The sequence below is a fragment of the Acipenser ruthenus genome, chromosome 19, assembly GCF_902713425.1.
Source record: "Acipenser ruthenus chromosome 19, fAciRut3.2 maternal haplotype, whole genome shotgun sequence".
NCBI classification, from domain to species: Eukaryota; Metazoa; Chordata; class Actinopteri; order Acipenseriformes; family Acipenseridae; genus Acipenser; species Acipenser ruthenus.
Genome location: NC_081207.1, coordinates 31,463,806 through 31,486,033, shown reverse-complemented (window position 1 = coordinate 31,486,033; position 22,228 = coordinate 31,463,806). Strand labels below are relative to the sequence as shown.

At 39.2% G+C, this 22,228-nt stretch overlaps 1 long non-coding RNA gene across 1 annotated transcript in view; it reads left to right on the top strand.

The window, feature by feature from the left end:
* The window catches only part of LOC131698783 (uncharacterized), a 101,825-nt gene that overhangs the window by 13,372 nt on the left and 66,225 nt on the right, over positions 1–22,228 (top strand). The window contains exon 3 of the long non-coding RNA XR_009307809.1: positions 16,682–16,833. This is a non-coding gene — a long non-coding RNA (uncharacterized LOC131698783). The remainder of the gene's footprint in view (positions 1–16,681; positions 16,834–22,228) is intronic.

The window sequence follows — 22,228 nt, the reverse complement described above, 5'->3', positions numbered from 1 at the left end:
CCTCATGTAAGACACCGCGGGACACGGATACACTATGTAAAACACAACAAACAGCAAAGATGGTACTCTTGCATACATGGGACTGCAATGCAGAGCAGCAGATATTCAGCAGAGCCATGCTCAGGACATGCTGAAGACAATCTGTTCCCAAATTCCTAAGTGTCACAAGACATGTGGCAAACATAGAAGCAAAGGAACATCACAGAGTTTGAACAGCAATGCTCTGTGAAAAGATTAAGTAAGAACTCTATATAGTGTGTGTATATGTTAATCTTTTGCACAGCAAAACCCTGCGCGTATTTGCATTTGGTCACTATGCTGTTACTACACCTTCTACCACTTGAGAATCCAGCTGTGTAACGAAAAATAATTCACTGCAAAAGCAAAGCATCCGGATAACTTCAGCCTCCATTTGATGTTAAATTTCGGTTGCAATAATAATAATCATAGTACCGATAATGTAATGTAATATAATCTGTAATGTAGTATAATGCAAATTTATTAAATATCACATTTTCAAAATAGAAATAAGATGCATTTTTTCTGTCTGCAGCAATAAGTCGCTTGTGCTGTTGTAACAAACAAATATCAGCCAGTGTATTAATTTGCACTGGCAGTGTTTTCACTAGGGACCATCTGTAGCCCTGCTCGTCTGGCCATCAGTAATATTGGCCATGAATATCTCATCATGCTGGTCAGGAAGGCAGCAGCCTCCTTAAGAGTCCCCATAAACTCTCATAATTGCTGCATTAAACTTCAGTTTATTATTTTTCTCCAGGTGCAGGTATGCGGATGATATGAAACCCGAGTGCATTTACATACAAATTGAAGATTTTTATTAATCAGCCCAGTAACAGGAATCAAACGGCAACACTCCATCAGGTCTTTAAATACATTTGGTGACATTTTTATCATGCATTAGCATGATAGGGCAAGCTGAATATAATGTACCAATGATTGCTTTTCCATTGAAAGCACAAACGGTTTCATTTTTCCTGTCATCTCAAATAAGTGTTAAAGAGGGTTTGGAGGCTATTGTGTAAGCTCCGTATGCTGGGGACTTGCAAATGCTGATGGCCATATTAAATAACCATTAGTAGCTAAGCTTGGATCATTGTGACATCCGCCTCTTCTGAATTTATTCTGTGATTTAAAATGAAAGCAATCTGTGCCTGGTTTCACAAAGTCCTTCAACCTTCTCCATTTTTCCTCAAACAAAATGCATTACAACAGTAATTTTGTGACTGTTAAGATAACTGCCGTTAACAAGCACTTAATTAAAACGTACAATAAACAGCAGGCTACAGCCTTATCTTCCCTCCTGAGCTCCAGCAGCCGGAGACTCCAATGCACAGCCCTGCTGTTCCCGAGCTCGTTTGCAGATTAATTGCTTTTCTGTCTGGCGAAAGCTGCGTCTTCTTCAGCCAGATCGTAAATAGCCAGATAGGGACTTTATCAATCAAGCTACTGCCTCGGTGATCACTTTCGTTCAGCGCTGTCTGGGCTTCTCATTGAAGAAAAACAAGTTATGGAGATGGGTTCAGGGAAATAGCACTTCTAGGTCTCGCGTTTACAATGGCACCCTGGACATTTGGTCCATGTCCAAAGCACTTTCCAAACATCGGGCCAGGGAAGCTTGCAAACTTTGTGTTTTTAAAGAAAACACATAAAACACAAGTTAGACAGTCAGTGTGGCACCATTGGATTTTTATGTGGTCCGTCCTGGTTCATTAACACTGTGGACAATAAAACTTTAAAGATAGTTCAAGCAAATAAAGCAATAGATAGAGATTTAGATACATGGGCCTCGACTTCTCTTACAAAAACAAATATAAAATGTACTATAAATATACTGTAGTAACCCAACAAGATAATATTGTTTTAATTTTTTTTTTTATAAACAGATATACAGTGTGGTGCAACATTTTGTCTAGCTTAAATCTACACACGGACAACGTTCACACTAAGAGAAGAGAAACAGTACTAATCTTTGCATATCACATTAAGCATGCCGATTCTGCAACATCAACACCCTTTGTCAAGAACCTATAATGGGACCTGCAGTGCAATAGATTCACGTTTTTTTGCATCTGCAGTTTTAAGATGTTAATTGCACTGGAAACCTACAATGATTACAGCAATAAAACAAGCACCTGAAACATAATTTTAAAAATGTTTTAAAAAAAAAGTTTTCATGACAGCTTTGCACTGTATGTGTTTAGCAACTGGCAAAGTAACAACTGTAAGTCACCCTGGTTAAGGGTAGCTGCTAAGAAATAATAATAATAATAATAATAATAATAATAATAATAATAATAATAATAATAATAAAAATAAGTAGTGGTTAGTGCTCTGGACTCTTGACCGGAGGGTCATGGGTTCAATCCCCAGTGAGGGACACTGCTGCTGTACCCTTGAGCAAGGTACTTTACCTAGATTGCTCCAGTAAAAACCCAACTGTATAAATGGGTAATTGTATGTAAAAATAATGTGATATCTTGTAACAATTGTAAGTCGCCCTGGATAAGGGCGTCTGCTAAGAAATAAATAATAATAATAATAATAATAATAATAATAATAATAATAATAATAATAATAATAATAATAAAGTAAATGTACAGCATTATTACTCCATTTGTGCTGAGTTGACCACAAGAGACCTATGCCAATAATACTTTAGCCCTACCCTTAATGAGAAAAGGTTTACCATTAAAGATGTGTGTTCAGAGGCTGGCCCTGGGATTTATCAGGCTGAAGGATCAGTAGGGTGCCTGGCTGCCATAGCTCTCATCAGGTTGGCTTGAATGATTTATAAAGTGGCAACATGATAAATGTTATTTTAAGTGGACAAATCAGGTTGCAGACGTGTGCATTCTGTCAATGCAACATGACCGGCACTCGTAGGGAAAAGAATAACAATTCCCAAGGCCTGTAATTGAAACGGGATCAGGAGGAGGCAGCGTCCCACACTCTATCACACATAAATCATTGGAAAGTTACTAATCCCCCCTTCTTGCTTTGCTTGGTGTTGGTCACCCTTTATCCATTTCTTCGGACTCAATTTCAGAAGTCCCTCTTACGACGAAGGGGGAATGTAATTGATACGGTTCACTGAGCGCTTGTATTTTTGTATCATGTTTGTAGTGAACAGAATTGTTTTGCGTTATGCAATGTGTAATTAAGCAGCTGCGATTCGGGAATGGGATCACAAATGCCGGGGGGCCTCGACATTTCATTTAAAAGGCAACTGGCAGCAGAGGAGAAATAATTTTTTTAGAAAGAAAGAAAGAAAAATATATCTGCACATTCAAGGAGGACTGTTACAAAACCCTTACTGCTAATTTGGGAGTTCATGTTTGACCTTTCGATACTCTGAATAAAATCAAAACTAGTCTTTAGAAACTGTTACAGGCAACTTTCTCACTACCGGCGCCCCACCTACCCCCCTCCTTCCTCTCACCTGCTATGGAGAATCACAGTCCATGTGTGATTTGTGTGGGCTTGTTTATTAATAAGTCCAGCAGGCTTACCAACAGTATTTCAACACAGGATAGGCTTTCCATAAATAATTTGTGCCTTATTGATTTCCAATGCTTTGAAAAATATGTAGCCGTACTTCTAGGCTTGAATGTATCAAGTGCTTATTTCCTTGTGAGAGTTTTGACAGCTAGAGCTCATATCTTCTGATCAGATTTGATGCATCTTATTTATTTGTGAGGAGGGCCCTACTTATCACCCACAGCAGTGTCATTCTCAGTATTGTACAGGGATTTCCTGCTTGTCAGTGTGCATGCACAACTCTTGTACTTAAAGTGATTTTTTGGGGGGGTTGGTAGAAATATCTTAAATAGATTTTTATTTCAGCTATTTATGTTAGTAGCGAGCCTGACCCTTACCCATTTGCTCTGGCTGTTTCACTAAACGGTAACGAACGATAACATACACACACAATCAGCTGTTTTAGTGGAGGTTCCAGGTGCTCTAGAATAACATGTACAAATCTCAGCTTCTTCAGCTTGCGTTAAGAGTGTATGTGCAAGAGCTGAAGCATGATACATGATCATAATTATTTGATATACTGGAGTCTCACATTTTGTCATGTTTGGCTATGCTGCTTTAAAATATCTGAACTGCACTTATCATGCCAATATGACATCCACAGTTTAATGAGACAACTGCAGGAAACCGTGTATTTTCTTCTTTCAGTGAGTAACTAGTGCGTTCTAACCCTGTCGAGGGGGGGGGGGGGGGGGTCATTTGTTTATTTTAGCCAAGGTTGTACAGAGTAGCTTTTATTTTTATTTTTTTTAGCGTGCATGCTGACAGGTCTTCTTGCGAAATTTCTTAAAAGCATAGTAAATAGTGAAAGCATAGGCATGGTAAAGCACTGGCAAGCGTGGGAAATCACTGGGAAATGTGGTAAAGCATGGTAAAAAAAACATGCACAATAAATACATAGTGTAAGTATGGGAAAAGCATGATTTTAAATACAAAATGACTGTGCAACTAGAGTTTTGTAAACTCTTATAAGGGTGGCATCACTGATCAGGCTTTTAAGTAGGAGAGCAAGAAAGAACACCCCTTGCCCTCTTTGCAAACGTATCCCTAGGAAATGTACAAATCACACTGCGCTGTCATCAGTGCAGGACTGATAGCTTTTTCTTTCAGCTGGTCATGCAAGTTCCTGAGGAGCTGGTTGTGCTGGTTCACAACCACGTAAAACCTCCTCATCATTGTACAACAATGCCGTCAGATGCATCTGCTGTGTTGTGGTTAATCTAGTTACAGTTCCAATAATACAGTACTAGCAAAAATGTGTGGTGCTACAAAGGCTTCAGCAGCATGAGTTAACATGCCTGTGTTTCACCAGAGATGGGTTTGAAACCGTGTGTGCTACCGGTTGGGCTATCGACACCTTGTATAACGTTTGTATTGTGTGCTGTGATGTCCCTGCACCGCAGTCCTTGCACTGAACTTGCTTTGTAAATCTGGCACCTGGCACCAGCACACTGATCAACAGGGATTAAACCTATTGGGGATCTTTTTTTAAGCTCCTAATGTTCTCTCATAATTGCTATTACAGTACATCACTTTACTTCCACAAGGGCAAAGAATACAGTGTATTGCTGCTGTGGGGTGTACATGCGTGTGTGTGTGTGTATGTGTCTGTGTGTGTCTGTGTCTGTGTGTGTGTGTATGTGTCTGTGTGTGTCTGTGTGTCTGTGTCTGTGTCTGTGTGTGTCTGTGTCTGTGTGTGCGTGTGTGTCTGTGTTGTAAACAATGGGATTTGGAGAGGTTAACCGCTTGAGTCAAGACTTTTTTTTTTTTTTTTACATGAGAAGCACAGAGTGCTACCTAATCATTATCATGCAAACAAGGGGCAATTAAAATCTCTTTTGAATGATTAATGTCAACATTGGTGAATGGAGCTTGTCTGGCAGCAAAGGAATGCCATGCTTCTGTTTGGTGATAGGCCATTGTTGGATAGAGTATCACTTTGCTGGCAGTAAAGAGCTGTGTAATTTTAAGCTTGAGTCACCCGTGTAACCGGATCCCTTAAAGGGCAATGCCTTTTTTAGAGAAAGGAGCCTCTGCAGTTTATAAAGTGCTTTACATTGACCAAACGATTGTCCCAAGAACTTTTGTTGGGTTAATTGGATTTGTAACCAGCTACTTGAAAACCAACTCTTTATCGGTTTGAGCCTTGATTGATTCAGTTGCACACTGCTTTCAATATTTATACTTCTTTTTTTAAAGCCTGCACAAAATAGGTGGCCTATTGGCTATACTTGTGCAGATACACAGGAGCAGTATATGTTCATTTTCAAAGTTTTTGCTCCACTTAAGTGCTATAAATTAACTCAAAAGGTTATAAAGTGCTCAAAGATCATCTTAGATGTGCTGTAATAACAGAAAGTATACTGATATGGTACCAGGCTTTGATGTTTCACTCACAGCTGTAATTTAGACACTGCAAAAAATGTATTTTTTAATGTATTAAATATAAATAACAGTGTGACAAAGGCATTTTATAATGCTATCAAAAATACTAACTGCATACTGCAATGCTACTTTGTGTGTGTGTGTGTTTCTTGTTTCAAGTCCTGGAGAGAGATCTAGCAATCAAACAATTACTTCATAAACTATACCATAAGGAGAGGCGCAGAGTTTACATTGCAGGAATGCAGAGAGCAGCACTAGTAATGCATTTTTGTGTTCCTTGAAATGATCAAAAGCAGCCTGTCTCGATAGTATGTAAACCTTGTTTGCCTTTTGATCACTGAGTGTTTGACTCTGGCTGCTCCTCTCATTTCATTAAGATAATAATGCAGAGGGTCCGGCATGCATGTGCGATACATTATAGCTGGAAATTGGTTGTTCTCTTTTAATGGCAGATGGTTTAGAAGCAGCCAGAGCTGACTCTGATCTGCAGCTCAAAGGAGAGTGATGTTGGCTCTCTCCACTCTCCCTGCCTGAGCTTTCTCCTGAGGCTGAATGTGGCTAAGTTTCTGATCTGCATGGGATCCTACCTGTAGAGTGTCAATAAATACTTGTGATGCCACATCTCCAGGCATGTCCCCCTCATCCCTTTGTGCTTCCACTCGCTCTTTCCTGTGCCGAGTTTCACAAACTGTAAGAGGAATGCTGCAGTATACGTGCTCTGCAGTTCTAAAGAACTTGGGGGCTCCCAACACTGACATTCTTTTGAACTGCCTGACATATCCAAGTACATTGTTTTATTTGATTTATTTAGTTTTTTGTGGAAAAAGTTAATCTAAGTTTTTTAAATGTCTTTTCTTAACTCTTTCCCACCAAATGGCAGCTTTTGAAGTTGCCAGGTTGACATTATTGATTACGAGGCATGCATCAACCTTCAATTATGACTTGTGACAGTCTAATGGGGCCCCTGGAGATATGTTATTTAAGTAGGAGCTGCTTCTTCTTGCAACATATCCTAAACCTGGGGAGCTGAGGGGCTGAATATACAATTTCCATTCAATGCAGCTTGTATTACTGCTGATCAGTCTGGAGTACAGGTGTCAAGTATGTCCTGCTGTCGGTCACTTTTCTAATTATGACTGTTCTTTTTTATTTAATAAATCTAATTATATAAATGAAAAGTTATTTGGTTATTTTAGTCTACAGTGTCTGAAATGTATATCTGCCATACTTAATTGATATCTATGGTGGCTCGTTGAGGACATGGGGAAAAAAAAAAAATACATTTTCTTTATGTCAGAATCATAAGATAAATTAGCTCAGAATGGTTTGAAGGGTTGAGATCTTGACATAACCTATTTCTGTTATTTTTTCCCCCACTATGTTTAATTAGCCACGATGCATATCTTCCATTTCATTTGTTTGTTTGTGTGTGTGTGTGTGTGTGTTGTTTTGTGTTTTAGAATGTAATCACATTCCCAGTTTAGAACACTGATAGGATAGCAAGTACTTTGTATGTAAAACAGACACGCTCAGTGGTTTTGGGAGGGGTGGGGGTGGGACTGAGTTAATAATATACCAGTTTGACATTGACTAAAACAAGCTGCCCTTCTAGCCACGAAGAAACAGGTTTGCATTCTACAGCACACAGGCAACTGCATGAACATGACAACGAGGGGAGGGAGGGAATGATATGTGTGTGTGTGATGATAAATCAGTCAAGAGTGACTTGCTATAAATGCCCATCCAGGGGACTGGTTTGGCCAAAGGGAATGCAGAAAAATATATATTATTGACCTTGCATTATTTATACAATCTGTATTGACATCTGCCTCTGCTTCCATTATGTCTTCTGCTGGGGTAAATAATAATTACGAGGAGGAACACAGTAGCAGCCGAAGAGGGGTCATTTAGTGTCTGTTTCAATCTACTCAAGGAGTCTATGGGGCTTCTGCTGTAGAGATTGGCTCTCCAGTTACACTGCAGAGCTGAAGAATCCAAGAGCTCAGGAGCTCCTGAGAATGAGGGGGTGAAGAAGCCATAGCATTCCCCCAAGCAGGCTCTTAGCATGCAGCTCTGGCAGGTATTGCATGGAGTAGATGCTAAACACACACACACACACGTGTGGGACTCTGAGACACAACGTCTAAGGTGTTAATAGTCTAAGTAAATGCCAGGAAAGGGAAGGAGCAAGCAGGGTCAGCTATCATTTCCTTCAGCTAAATGTTCATTTTCTTATGGTTGTTAGGGGCTGTGGAGGTTTGGGAGCAAACACACAGAGACAGCTAATTAAAATACAAGTCACACTGGTAAAGTCAGGGGGCCAAGGCACCATCTCGGGGGGGGGGGGGGGGGACGACAAAATAAACGATTGTGGGGAAAAAACTAAATTGAAAACACACACAAAAAATGGTATATAACAAGTAAGGCATTGTTTTAGTTCAGAAAGCATGTATACTGTAAGTAGCACCTAAGATAGCCAGCAATCCAAATCACAAGCTTTTTAATAAGTTGGCTAGTTTTTAAAAAAAGGCTTTATGCTCTAGAGTCTAGACTAATAAGACCTATCGTTCCATTCAATCAGTTCCTGAGCTTTTATTGAAAAAATAGCTTTAATTCAATGATCTGCCTTAATTATCAACATGTTTTTGTGTTGACCCAAAACTGATTCTTGTTTTTTATGAACTCTTTTCCATTCATTGGCAGCTTTTTAACTTGCCAGGTTGACATTATTGAGTACTGTAAACAAGCCATATATCATCCCTCAATTCTGACTTGTTACAGTCCAGTAGAATCCTCCGAGATCGCTCTTATTTAAGAAAGCCCTCCTGCCTGAACTTGGGGGTTGGGGGTGAAAGTGACTGAATATCCATTCCTCGTCAGTGATAATAAGGTCTTAACTGCAGTATTATGACTGATAGGTTTATGATATGTCTGCAAACACAATTACAGCCTACCTCTGGCAAATAAATGGCTGCAAAAGCATGTACTGTTCTGAGGGCTGTTTATGTGTGACTAAACAACCACTTTTTACTCTTTATTCGCATATTTTGCAAACTTCATATTTTAAAGAATGCTATACATCTGAAGTTAGTGGTTGTTTTAAAACCCTGTGATACAAAACAGTCACATTTGGTATGATATTATACTGCCAGTAAATATATATACTGTGTGCAAGTGAAGTCGTACATAATTAAAGCTTGCCATTGGGGTATGCATTTAGTTTTTTAAAGTCCTGGTCACATGGGCTAGTTGAGCTGTGTAGTGTGAGCTCCAAAAAGGAATGAAGAAAAGACTATTCAGCACTGATAAACAGTAAATATACAATCTCTCAATCAGAGGGGAATGAACAAAGAGCTAACGCCTTGTCTGCATAATAAACACAGCAATCAGTCAACACAAACGATGACAGACAGCCACAAAATTCAAACCACAGGTGGTCCCAACGTACAATAAAGAACAAGTCAGGTAGCATGTGCAGTATGAGGGGTTGCTGAGAAAGGGCTCAGGTGGGCTAATAGGCTCTGTGCTTTATGAAAACGCTGCTACTTTCTCTGCGTTATCATTTTATACATTTGTCTCATTGTGATTTTGCGCTACATTAGGTACAGTCTGTGTTATCTAAATCTTCCTGATCTGAATTAGTGTTCCTGAAGGGGATTGGTGAGTCACGGATAGGCCTATTTCTCATCCCAGGGGCTGACAGGGGAACAAAGACCGGCCATCTTCATAGTTATTATATATGGCAGCAGTCATCATTACTGGCCACCTTGAGCGAGAAATGACTTCTGGCCCTAACTTTTTCTGTATCGTTCTGTAGTTAGTCCAAGGAGAACACGTGTGCTGACAATACTCAGCACCTTTCTATCAACAGTCCTTTTGTCAGCCCACCAAATGTGACAATTACAGCATTTCAGAGACAAGGCTCCCTAATCCTATTACTCATTCATCAACCTGGAGAAGATAGCAGGATACTGATCGAACAGCAGCCAAAAGAGCAGCAAGGAGCTCTCTCTCTCTATTGCTGTGAAACCGTGTATAGCTTGGGCACAATAGGTGTGTAATTTAAGGTTTTGTTAAGCTGAAATCCAATCACATACATGACTGGTAGATCACAGAAAAACACAGAGGGGAAAAAGAATTAGCTAGCTCTACCTCTGTCTCTGTCTCTGTCTCTGTCTCTCTCTCTCTCTCTCTCTCTCTCTCTCTCTCTCTCTCTCTCTCTCTCTCTCTCTCTCTCTCTCTCTCTCTCTCTCTCTCTCTCTCTCTCTCTCACACACACACACACTCCAAATACACCTAAACCGCCCCTGATGCTATGATCTGCCCAATGTACCATGCGCTGGGATTTTACCAAAATACTACTTGCCATGTGTGGCAAAGTGGCTTGCAGTGTACAGGTGCGGGAGTGATGCAGTGATTAATGAAAAGGCAGACAAGAAGAAGCCAAGTGCAATGGTGTTTTATTTATAATCCCAGTCTGGCGACCATAAATAATAAAGCCCAGGCAACACCCAGCAATGGGTATTGCACTGTTGACAATAGTGGGTTTACAGTCCCAACTAATAAGCACAGTCAATTTGCAAACGAACACAGTACAAAACACGGTCACCAGTCCTGGGTGTGTGTTATAGTGCTCGTGGTACAGGTACAAGTCAAACGTGATTTATGGTGCAGTGCTGTTCCGGGTTCGTGCTGGCCCTTGGCGACAGCTCCGGAACATGTTAGCCATCTACTAATAATAACAAGTAACAATTAGAGACAAACAAAACAAGCATATATAAATTATATATATATATATATATATATATATATATATATATATATATAGATAGATAGATAGATAGATAGATAGATAGATAGATAGATAGATAGATAGATAGATAGAGTGTATATATATATAGCTATATTTGTTTTACTGCATGCACTTTAACATGTGTGAATCTGTCATACTATTTTATTCGTGGCTTATTTTAACATTAAGGATGAACATAGATATTCTGTGGTATTAGGCACCAGACTGGGAGGCTAATTATGAGTCATTAGCTGGTCAAACGTCACACAAGCCTTTATCATAAAGATAAATCTTCTGTCCGCCACAATAAAGATGCAGAAGATTCAGAAGCGCTTTTTTTATCTGAAGGCTGTGTTAATAGAGCATTAACTTGCAGGTAAATGGGTGGAAGAATTGTTTTAACCTGCATGCTATTGCCTGTGCTTTATCGGTTTGACCCCAGCTCTTTTCATTCACATGTATTAATGAGGGGCTGTTAATAATAAGGGGCATGCTTGTTTCCCCCAGTCTGCTATTCTGACATCTTGCCTGGGGTGTGGAAATGAGCCTTTGTGGGGGATTGTGCCTGGGTACTGGGGTCAAAACCCTTTCTCCTTCCTTGCAAGTCAGATATTTAGCAAAGCAGATGGGATCAGAGCCCAGACCGCAACCATGCTGTGGCCTTCCTTGATGGCATCAGGCCCATAATATCCCCAAAAACACCTCTGACCGCGTGACCCAGAAGTGAATGCACAACCTACTGAGACACCCACTCGGCTTACTAATTAATTCAAACTAACAGAAGCCCTGTTAGTTTGATGCTCTTTTCTTGTCAAGGTAGTAAATAATGAATCTGTTTTTTATTTTTATTTTTATTTTTTAATTCAGTGTAACATTGATACTTCCCGACAGTTTAATACATTTTTTCTGAAAAGCGATTCAAGCATTTATTTTACCAACAAACTTGAAGAGAAGGGAAAAAAAAAATGTGGACAATTTTTATATTTTATATAATCCAGAATGTGTTAAAGGTTGAGACAGTACTGGTATACCAACAGAACACGGGAAAAGGGGAATGGAAATAATGTTCACAAATGGAAGATTTACAACTTCTTAATAGGTTTTAAAGTGTTAATCTTCAAAGAGAGTTAGGTTGTTTCCTGTATAAAAGGGCAATAATGGGGATTAAAACAAACCGATCTTGGTTGGGGGTTTATCTGCAAACAAATCCTGATCACGTGACCCGAAGGAGCATTCTCATTGGTTCATCCAATAATCCTGTACCCCATGCATAGCAAAAAGGTGCTAATCCTTCTGTAAAGTTAAATTAACTTAATTTTGAACTGGCTAAATTAAATTGATTATAAAGTGATATCGGCTCATGGAATTCACACCATCACAGCTGTAAAATCTGTCGAAACAGGATGCTTTCTACCAGGATGCTTTACTGCAGATATAACCTAAAGAATATCGAGGGCTTTGCTGCATTGTTTTTGGTTTCTTTTCTTAAACTTGAATTGGGCAACTGAGTAGAAATGTACTTTACACACTGTGTCTGAGTTCTACTTCATACACCTTTTTAATTAGGCTTTCTGGCCTAAGTAATCAGACTAATTTGGGTAATGTTAAATTTTAAAATAATCAGTGTTAAATTAGGACCACACAATTAATAATAATAATAATAATAATAATAATAATAACAGTAATAAGTTGAACCATTACCTGTGAATTTGTGTTTTGTTTTATTGGGTGAACATCTGACACAATTGACTTCCCTTCCAAACAATGCTGGTACACCGGGCCCTTTATAAAAGGTTATTATATAATATATATAAAGGATATAAAGAGTTAAAACTTATTGTCTCTCTCTTGCATCAATCAGCAGAAAAAAATATTCCCTATTAAAAGGTTTAACTTAATTTAGCTTCCATATCTTTGACCATTATTAGTTTTAACTAGATTTAAATTCTGTTCTTTTATGTTTAAGTGTTATTACATATGACACTAATAGCGCTTTATTGTAAAACAATCGCGCTGTGCTTGTTGTGATCAGCCAGGCTACCTGCTTGTCATTTTAGACATTTTCATTTGAGCTGCTGAGAGAGAGAGAGAGAGAGAGAGAGAGAGAGAGAGAGAGAGAGAGAGAGAGAGAGAGAGAGAGAGAGAGAGAGAGAGAGAGAGAGAGAGAGAGAGAGAGAGAGAGAGAGAGAGAGAGAGAGAGAGAGAGAGAGAGAGAGAGAGAGAGAGATTTTATTGTGTAATTGTAAATGATTACTGTATTTAGGCTGTCAGACGTTTTCAGCAATTTTCTTTCAAATGACGGCTGATTCCTATTTTCATTGTTCCGTGGCCAAAAAGTACTTAATTAATCTAAAACAGTATTGATACATCCAACCAGAAAGTATGCAGTATTAAACAGGATTCATTACATACTCAGTGTGCTGTTCTTTCTTATTATACCCTGCAATTTCTCCACATTCTTAGTGCTGTGGCATTCCAGGACTTATGTAGATGTCCTCTGTTATATGAATCCAGGCATAAGGGTCGTGTTAGAAAAATAATTTCACTCCTGCAACCTAGTTTGTAATTCTGATTGGCAGCTCAATATGAACAGACCAAGGGAAGCTGTAACACCGCTCATGAAGAATTATATTACCACAGTGTTTATTGTTTGTAAATGAATGATCACTAAACAAATAAGATGCCATTAGACGCTTGCTGTGGAAGTGCCTTGCCATGGTTGGTGTGCTGCTGTAGCCACCCGATTTCCGTGCGTGTTGTCAGTGCAGCTATGTAAATCTATTTGACATGTTTCCATTTGGATAATACTTTAATATTGTGAGTGTGGCAAATCGGATGCAAATGTTGTTTTCATTTCAAGCTGATTTGAACCCCCCTCGTTTCACTGTAGATATTTCCGAGGAGAATCACAACCGGCAATGACAGCCATCTTAGCTGTCACCATGCAGCAGCCCTTTCATTTCCAGTGGCAGGGCCCAGTGAAGTGGCTCCTTATCCCTGCACCCTGTGAGATCATTAAAACCGCAGAGCGTCTTGCTTTAAATATACACGACAGATGACTTTTCAGAGAATTCAGAACTTCAAGAAGATGTTGGTGTGCTTTTGACAGAGAAATACTGTAATATCTGTAGATATATAGGTGTGTGTGTGTGTGCACACGTGTATATGTGCTTGTAATAACAACAGCTTTTTAATATTCAGTTGGATAACTGGGTCTTTTGTACATTGTGTGCCAAGAAGCATATGAGACCAATAAAGAAGTGGCCTTTGGGTCAATTCAGCGAGGATGGAGGAAGGAAGAGATAATCATACATAGACTATAGGACACACTTTTTGCTCTTTATTCGCATATTTTGAAGGTAGTGGGGGAGGGGGAGCAGGCTTCATAAGTGTAATATTTTCTGAGTTTGACCTTTGTCTTTTTAATACAAAGATATATTGTATCTTTAGGGCGTTTGATGCAAGGCTTGCCGTAGTTCTGCAAGATGCTAACTGCAGGTTATCCCTGTGTGACTCGCAATAAGCACGTGTGCTTAAGTATAATATCTCTGGAAGAAGCATATATTAAAAAATGTGCACCTTATTCCAAGGGTTTTCATGCAATAAATAATGTAATGGCTCTGCGGAAGGTTTGAGAAAGCAGATATCTACACAGTGAAATTGACACGGACAGTTCTGTACAAACTGCCTTGATAATGTTCCGTTATTGCCATGAACCACATGTCAGGCTTCTCTGCCTGGGGTAACTCCTGTTTCATGCTAAGGCCGGGTAAAGCACATTTATCTAAGCTTAAAGATAAATAATTGTTAACAATTTGAAACCATTTTGTACAATTTGGGTAATAAAAACCACAATTTGTTTTTACCCCCTTTGATGTCGGTTTGTTAGAAAATTCCAGAGCAACGGAGGAGCTGAAATGTTTTTCTTTGCACCAGTTTTGTAAAGAGAAAAATGTTCATTTATTCCCCATCACGTAAACACTCAGATGCACATTTAAAAGGCATTACCCAGATAATCTGTAGCAGGTTTTTTTTTACGTCGCAAAGTGAGCTGACGATGGGGCTTGTGCCTGGTACCATTGTGGTGCTGTCAGATCTACAAAGTATTCAAAACTGTTTTGTTTCTTCAGCCACATGGAACAGGTTTTTCTATTTCATTTCTCCAGTATTTACACAGGTTGGGTGGGGCGTTTTTCCAGAGCTTTTTACTCCAAAGTGTAATTTGCATAAACTGAGTCTATTTCCTCTTCTGTTAATAATGTGAAATTACTTATGGAACTCCCTAACAGACAAAATGCATCCTGTAAAATTTTTTTTTTACAAAACTAGCAACTAGGTGCTATATTTTTTTAAAGTATCTATAAAGCACCCTGATTTTGTAACGTGGAGATTTCCGCTTTCATAAAGTAGGAGTTTCAACGCTTTGAAAATACTTTTTTTTTTTTTTTTTGTCTAGCCAGGAACAGCCCCTGCCTTTGCCTTGTACCATTTTGAAAAGTGTTTTAACATAAAAATCTAATTGATCAAACCTATTAGCCATTTCAGTGTGAGAAGAGGCCCGTAATGGGCTATCTCTCAGCATGGAGCTCCCATAAAGCTATTAACACCTTTTGTTGTTTTTCCTCCCCGTTTTCTAAATGTGCTGAGAAGTTCAAAAAGGCAAAGCAGGCAATCTGTTAACCTCGCACAGAGCTGCGAGTCATGGCACCCTTTTCAACCGCCATCCCTCTTTACCGGACCAGTTAAACTCTGCTGATATTCCTGACGCTAACAAAGACTTTATTTACTTATGAAGCTGTGAGACAGTTCAATTAGAACTGATTAGTAAGGTGTCAGCTCCTTGCTTTGCCCGCAAGCAAGTGCACCAGATGACACGGCCACTAAACCCTCCCACTGACTCTCCACCACCAGAGCTGACATCACTCGAGAGCAAAGGCAAATTATAGAAGCTTAGAGGATTTTTTTTCTTCTTCTTTTTTGCCCTTGGCAAATTGGCAAATTGTGTTACTAATATGGGTACATGTGTACAGTGTGGATCGATTGTTTGTTGTACAGGATGCTATTATTAAACAGTGGGAGAATGTAATTAGACAAGCGATACATTTCCGTCTCTGGAAACAACAAAGGGGGAGAAAACCCTTACATGAAATGGAAGGCAAAGCTCAGGGAGGTATCGGTTGTGGATTTGTATGGGAGGTTACAATAATAACCCTTTCGAAGGAGGCTTTGGATTCAATAAAGTTGTCACCGGTGTCCTGCTGTGCACGCTCAGATTTTTAGCCTAAAGCCAAAATTTGGTGTTTATGTTGAAACCTGAAAAAAGCAGGGATGAAAGTATATAATATCTTATTATTCCCATCACAGTTTTATAAGTTCTCTTTGTTCAGATTAAAGGCGTTCTTTGAAATGTGTTCAACATAACCTTGTTTTCCTCTGTTTGCCAGACGGGGCGAGCAAAAAAAAAAATGTAAAAGATTGTCAAGACTTTTCCTAGTAAAATCAGATTTGATTTCACTCTGCCAGGAAATTGCTAAACATCACACTTGTATCTAAAATAAACAATAAGACCACAAAGTGGGAGCTGTTTTTTTTTCTCTCTCCATTTAATTCATTTTTTTTTCCATATGACTAGTCTGATTCTGTTTCAAAAAGGTGCCTAAGCCTTTTTTTTTTTTTAAGCATTCTAAACACAAGTAAAAGAAGATTTGAAAACAAATCGTGGTTCTGAGACTTCTACACTCAGGATAGCTAGAACAATACCTGTCCAGTAACACCACACAACTTCAGGGCTGTATGTCTGCATTCTTCTGTTCTATGAGAACTGCAATGAGATGCAGGTTTTCTTTCAGTAAGTTCTTATTTCTCGATGTCCGTGGCTTGTATGTCTATTAATAGCAAAGGTTTTACTGCGCATGACCCCTTGAGATGAAACGTCTTGTTTTCCAGGAGTGGTGTTGTGGTGCAAGAGGACTGCTCATTCATATAGTGATACACATCAGATCAGAGACGAGGAAACACCCAGGCGCAAGTGCAGATACCCAGTATCCAATCTGACAAGCGAGAGCTTTGAGATGCCTTTGGTATGAACCATAAAAAATGTAAGTTGTCTTTGTTGTTGTTCTAATGCATAGGTACAGGAGCAATTGCAGAATTTCAGGATAAAATTAGAATCTCTCACCGATATACAGACACATCTTAGCTAACTGGACTTAGAGAATAACCAAGAGCCAGGTCCAGGGCCGACGCAAGGATTTCTGCCACCCTAGGCAAACGAAGTTTTGCCGCCCTTTTTATATATATATATGTAAATATTAACGTATAAACAAATTATTGTACACCAGATTATGTTTTTTTTTTACATCATCACAGAACTATATACAATCATCACGCAGGTTACAAACGGCAGTGACATCTACTGTCAGCTCTACAATGACAATATTTATGATCAATGGATTCTACCACCATGCATGAGCTTAGAGTTATAAATAACAATTGATACAGGATACACAGGTTACTTCAAACACATCATATTTTCATTGTACCTTATTTGTACAGTACCATATTGCGTTCCTTAACTACTATAAAACTGGTATCTAATATGTAAGTTAGTGATCATGTAACCGTGCTCAGCACATCCTCCATTGTTAAATCAACTCAGTGTTATAGTAGCCCTGATCAATGATCAGGGTAACACTGTAGGATTTGCTGTGTGACCCAGTGTGGAGTAGTGGTTAGGGCTTTGGACTCTTGACCGGAGGGTCGAGGGTTCAATCCCAGGTTGAGGACACTGCTGCTGTACCCTTGAGCAAGGTACTTTACCTAGATTGCTCCTGTAAAAACCCAACTGTATAAATGGGTAATTGTATGTAAAAATAATGTGATATCTTGTAACAATTGTAAGTCGCCCTGGATAAGGGCATCTGCTAAGAAATAAATAATAATAATAATAAGTTCCCACGCGCAGTGCTCTCTCCATTTAATGAAATCTAACTCTTCTCGCTTTTGCATTAGCGAAGTCGCGAAGTACTTTGTGAAAGTCAATTTCCTTGGCAATACCCTGATCGATAGAAAGCGAAGCGAGCCCCACCAGCCTTTCTTGCGACATTGAAGAGAGTAAATGGTTTAAAATTATTTTCAGCTTTGAGAAACTTCGCTCGCCTGATGAAGCAGTGATTGGCAAAGTCAGTAAAATGCGAAATGCAACAGCAACATTTGGAGCAAAATCATTTCTGACTATGTACTGCAGCACTTGAACTGGCATCGTGTTGCGTTTTTGAATAGGTGCTAATACTGGAAGCTCAGCACAAAGTTCCATTGCATTGATATCCATCTCGTTAAGTTTCTATCTGTCAGAATGTCTTGCAGATTTTTTTCTGCGCCTTCAAGCAGTGTTGCCAATTTGGCGAATTTCTCGCCAGATCTAGTTACTTTAAGGGCTGACTTGGCGAGATTTGTTGTCAAAAGCAACTAGCTACAAATCTAGTGATTTTCCAGGACAGTCATCTGAGAATTTCAGAGATATCAAATTGGTAAAACATTTCGTTGATCCTGTATTAGCAACGTTCTTTTATAAGAATCATTGTCAGGGTAATTAAATGAAATCCAATAATGCCCCGCCCCATTTGAATACGCAAGGAACTTCAGTGTGTCCTTTGCTTAGCAACGGGCTCAACACCCACAAGCCTGTTCCCAGGGGAGACCAAATTTCACGTGACACCGCACCGGCATGATCACCCTGCCCCCCCCCAGCGTTCCCGTATTTCCAGATTAAAGACTACACTACTGCTCTTGATATGGTTCTGTAACATCAGCAATAAGTTTTGCAGAACAAGAAACAGTGATCTAAGATGTTGAGCATTTAACAATTAAAGAAATGTGAAGTATAAAATGTAATTATGTACTGTTTTTGCCGCCCCCCTTCAATTTGCCGCCCTGGACGGCCACCTGTTCTGCCTGTATGGTTACGCCGGCCCTGGCCAGGTCAATGGCAGATCTCTGTTCAAACATGTTCTGTAATAATGTTCTTTATGACTCTGTGTGTCATCTCAGTCTATGCGTTTAACACATATCAAGGGGCTATAACTTCAAGCCTGTTCTTAGCTGTGTTGTGCTGTGCTGTTGGGTGTAACGTCCCACCTCAAGGTACAGCTTGACAACCAATCTATCTTGTCCGCTGGAGGTGTTCCTCCTACTGTTTGTCCTACGGAGCCCCATCTGAGAAGCCCACCCACACTTCCCTGGAGGAGGCTGCATTTTGATAGGAAACGGCATGGGGAGGAATAGGAGAACTAAACTCAGGGTTTAGAAATGCAAAAAACACAACCTGACAAGCCTAATGGGGAGCAGGGCTTCTTAACTGCCACAACCTGCTTGATCGTTTAGACAACTAACCAGCTACATCAAAAACTGGGGGAAGAGCTTATCTTTCTCTCTCTTTTAGAAGGAAGCACGTTTTTTAGCAGTTTTAGGCGGATGTAAATGCTGTGATCTCAGCACAGTTTTTAATCGCTGATGGAAGCGGGTTATTTGTTGAATTAACAAAACTGAAGCATAAGTGAGGCAAAATATATCCCTATACCTTTACAGTGGCAGTATTAAAACAAAATGATGGTGATGCTGTAACCATTAGTATAGGTGTAGCTCTGTCAGCATCTTAGGTTTAGACTTCTGACACCCGAATATTCACATTTTTTAAATCTATTGTCATCAGCACAATTACCTCTCAATTCCACTTCTGCCTGATTTAAGGGGCCTACTGATCTTTTAAAGCTTGCAGTCTAACAATGTTGAAAAAAAAAAGAAATCACACTAATTGACGGGCCTAACTCAGCAGAACTTGCTTTGATATATTGTATTTGTGTTTGCACTGATATACAAGCACAATCTCTCTCTCTCTCTCTCTCTCTCTCTCTCTCTCTCTCTCTCATATATATATATATATATATATAATTTGTTATGGTTTTGCAAGTAATCTACAGCTTGTCAGGTTTAAAAAGAACTTTAAACGGTGTGGACTGAAGCAAAGAGCTGTAATAAAAAGGCGGGGGGGGGGGGGGGGGGGGGGGGTTAGACTTTCATTAAAATGAAGCACAGTGCCTTTGAACCCAGTCGTAAGGTACAGCCTAGGGATGATCGTTAATGAAAACACAGAGACAGGCACATCTGTGACTGAGTAGTTAGTCCTTCAGTCCCCTGCCGCTGTGTGTGGAGTGCTCCTTAATGTGGCATTGTTTACTCACAATTAAACTTTTTAGCAATAATTTAGCTTTCAGAAGCTGAATTGGTCACACAGGTTCGAATCCCAGAGCCGGGACAGATGTGTTTTATACACTTGTTTAAATACGGCTCTCATTAGGAAGTAATGCATGTATAGCAAGCTGATTACAGCACAAAGCAGGATGCTTTATCATAGCGGGCTCTCAGGAGGCGGCAGTGACTGTGTCAGCTGCTGCCGCCACTCTCCCGGCTCGAGGATAATGAGTGACAGGAAGGCCCACGGCTTGCTCTGCTGCATGCTAGGCTTTACACAGCATCCCTCCATGGGCTCCACCAGCTCCACGCTGCTGGGAACATTCAATGTTGTCATCATAAATTTCACACAAAAGATAACACATGCACAACAACTGTAGTGTACAGACGCTAGTGCGCGCACACACACAGAGACATATATATCTTAAAAATATAAATCAATCAAATATACTGTATATGTGTTTGAAAGGAGGTATAACTGCAGTGTACAAACATTAAAAAAAAAAGAAATATCTTTTTTTGGATGTGCACTGTGTGTACTTTTTTTTCTACACAGCTGAAGAAGGGCTTTTGTCTGAAAAGTTCTCAAATAAATTATTTTAATCATTTAAACTGTTTGTGTACATCCAAAAAATATATAATTATATATATATGTGTGGATTGTTTGTTTATTTCTAATTCTGAATCATTAGCTCTGCTGTTGGTTTCTTATGTGGTCCCAGGGGAATTAGGAAAAGAACGAACCAGCAGACTGCTGTGGGGTGAACTGGGCATCGTTCTTGTGCAGAATCACTATAGCAGGTTCATGTCATCAATAATGTGATTAGAAAGGTACAATCTTGTGACAAATGATTGTAATAATTACCTCCAGTCACCACCAGAAACAAAGAAACCAGATAGTAGTTGTTCTATTTTCTGTTTTAGAAAATTTCTTAACACCACCCCTTTTAAAACTACTGTATTTAGCAAACTACTATAAAAAAAGTCTTCTCTCTGCCCTTTTTACAAGGCCAATTACAGCCTTCCTTTTGAAGTGGCTTTTCAGCCCATTAAGACTGTTGGTCTATTCATAGGTGCTTTTGTGGCTTTAATTGGTTAAATCGTTTGTTTTTTCTACTAACCTTTTTCTACTCTTGATAGTTTCAGTCAGCAATTCATTTGCAGCTGGGTTTTATGGTGTTTATTACAGCTGGGTTTAAGAGCCTAATATAAAGATAGTATGGGCAGTGGAAGGTCAAAGAAGGGCACAGAGGTCAGAGCATTGTTACATCGCCCAGCAGAAATACATATAAGAGCCGGTAAATGTTATTTATCTCATTCACCTAAATAGCCTCTTCCATGACCCTCTTGTGTCGGAACATTAAGGCAGGCAATTATACAGCAAGACGTTTTGAATGGGGTTAATTTTTCTGCTTTGTCATTAAGTACTCCGTGATTGGCAATTCACGCATAATTGGTGATCATTTAAGGCCATAAAGCTGTTGTACCGTTCGAAAGTGAGTTCTGAATGAAGACAGATATCTTCCACCCCGGACTCATCTTTAATGATATTCCAGCTGCAAGGAAAGTGAAAGGGGTTGGGAACAGAGGTACTTAGTGGCGACATGGCTGCAACTTTTTACACAACTTCTCTGCTGGTGTGAAATTCATGTTCTGACTTTTTAGTGGTAGGTTATGTCATAGCATCATTCTCCCTAATATCATAAGCAGATTCACACACACACACACACACACAAAGGCCTACAGTACATACACACTTCTAAATGTGGGTTTTCCTTTTCCCAAGTACAGTACATCAGCGTTAGGTATAATTATTTTGTTATTCAAAATCAGATTTCACAAACTGTGACAATTAGGCTCCAGATCAATAAATCAATCAAGCAAACAGTCCAACAGTCATCTGTGATGAATCCAGTAGAAATGATGTGGAAATGATTCTTTGTTTTCTTCTTAAATTTAGATTAAGTTACTGGGGAGCTAATAATTAAATTAAGCTATCTATCTATCTATCTATCTATCTATCTATCTATCTATCTATCTGTCTATCTATCTATCTATATATATATATATATATATATATATATATATATATATATATATATATATATATATATATATATAATGTAAATTGTCAGTCTGGTCAGATTGAGGTTATCGAATGACCCATGTTAAATTGTAGTTTCTACAAACAGATGTGCTAAACTGTGCGCTGGTACTTTAAACATATTACCTGTGTGCTGGTAT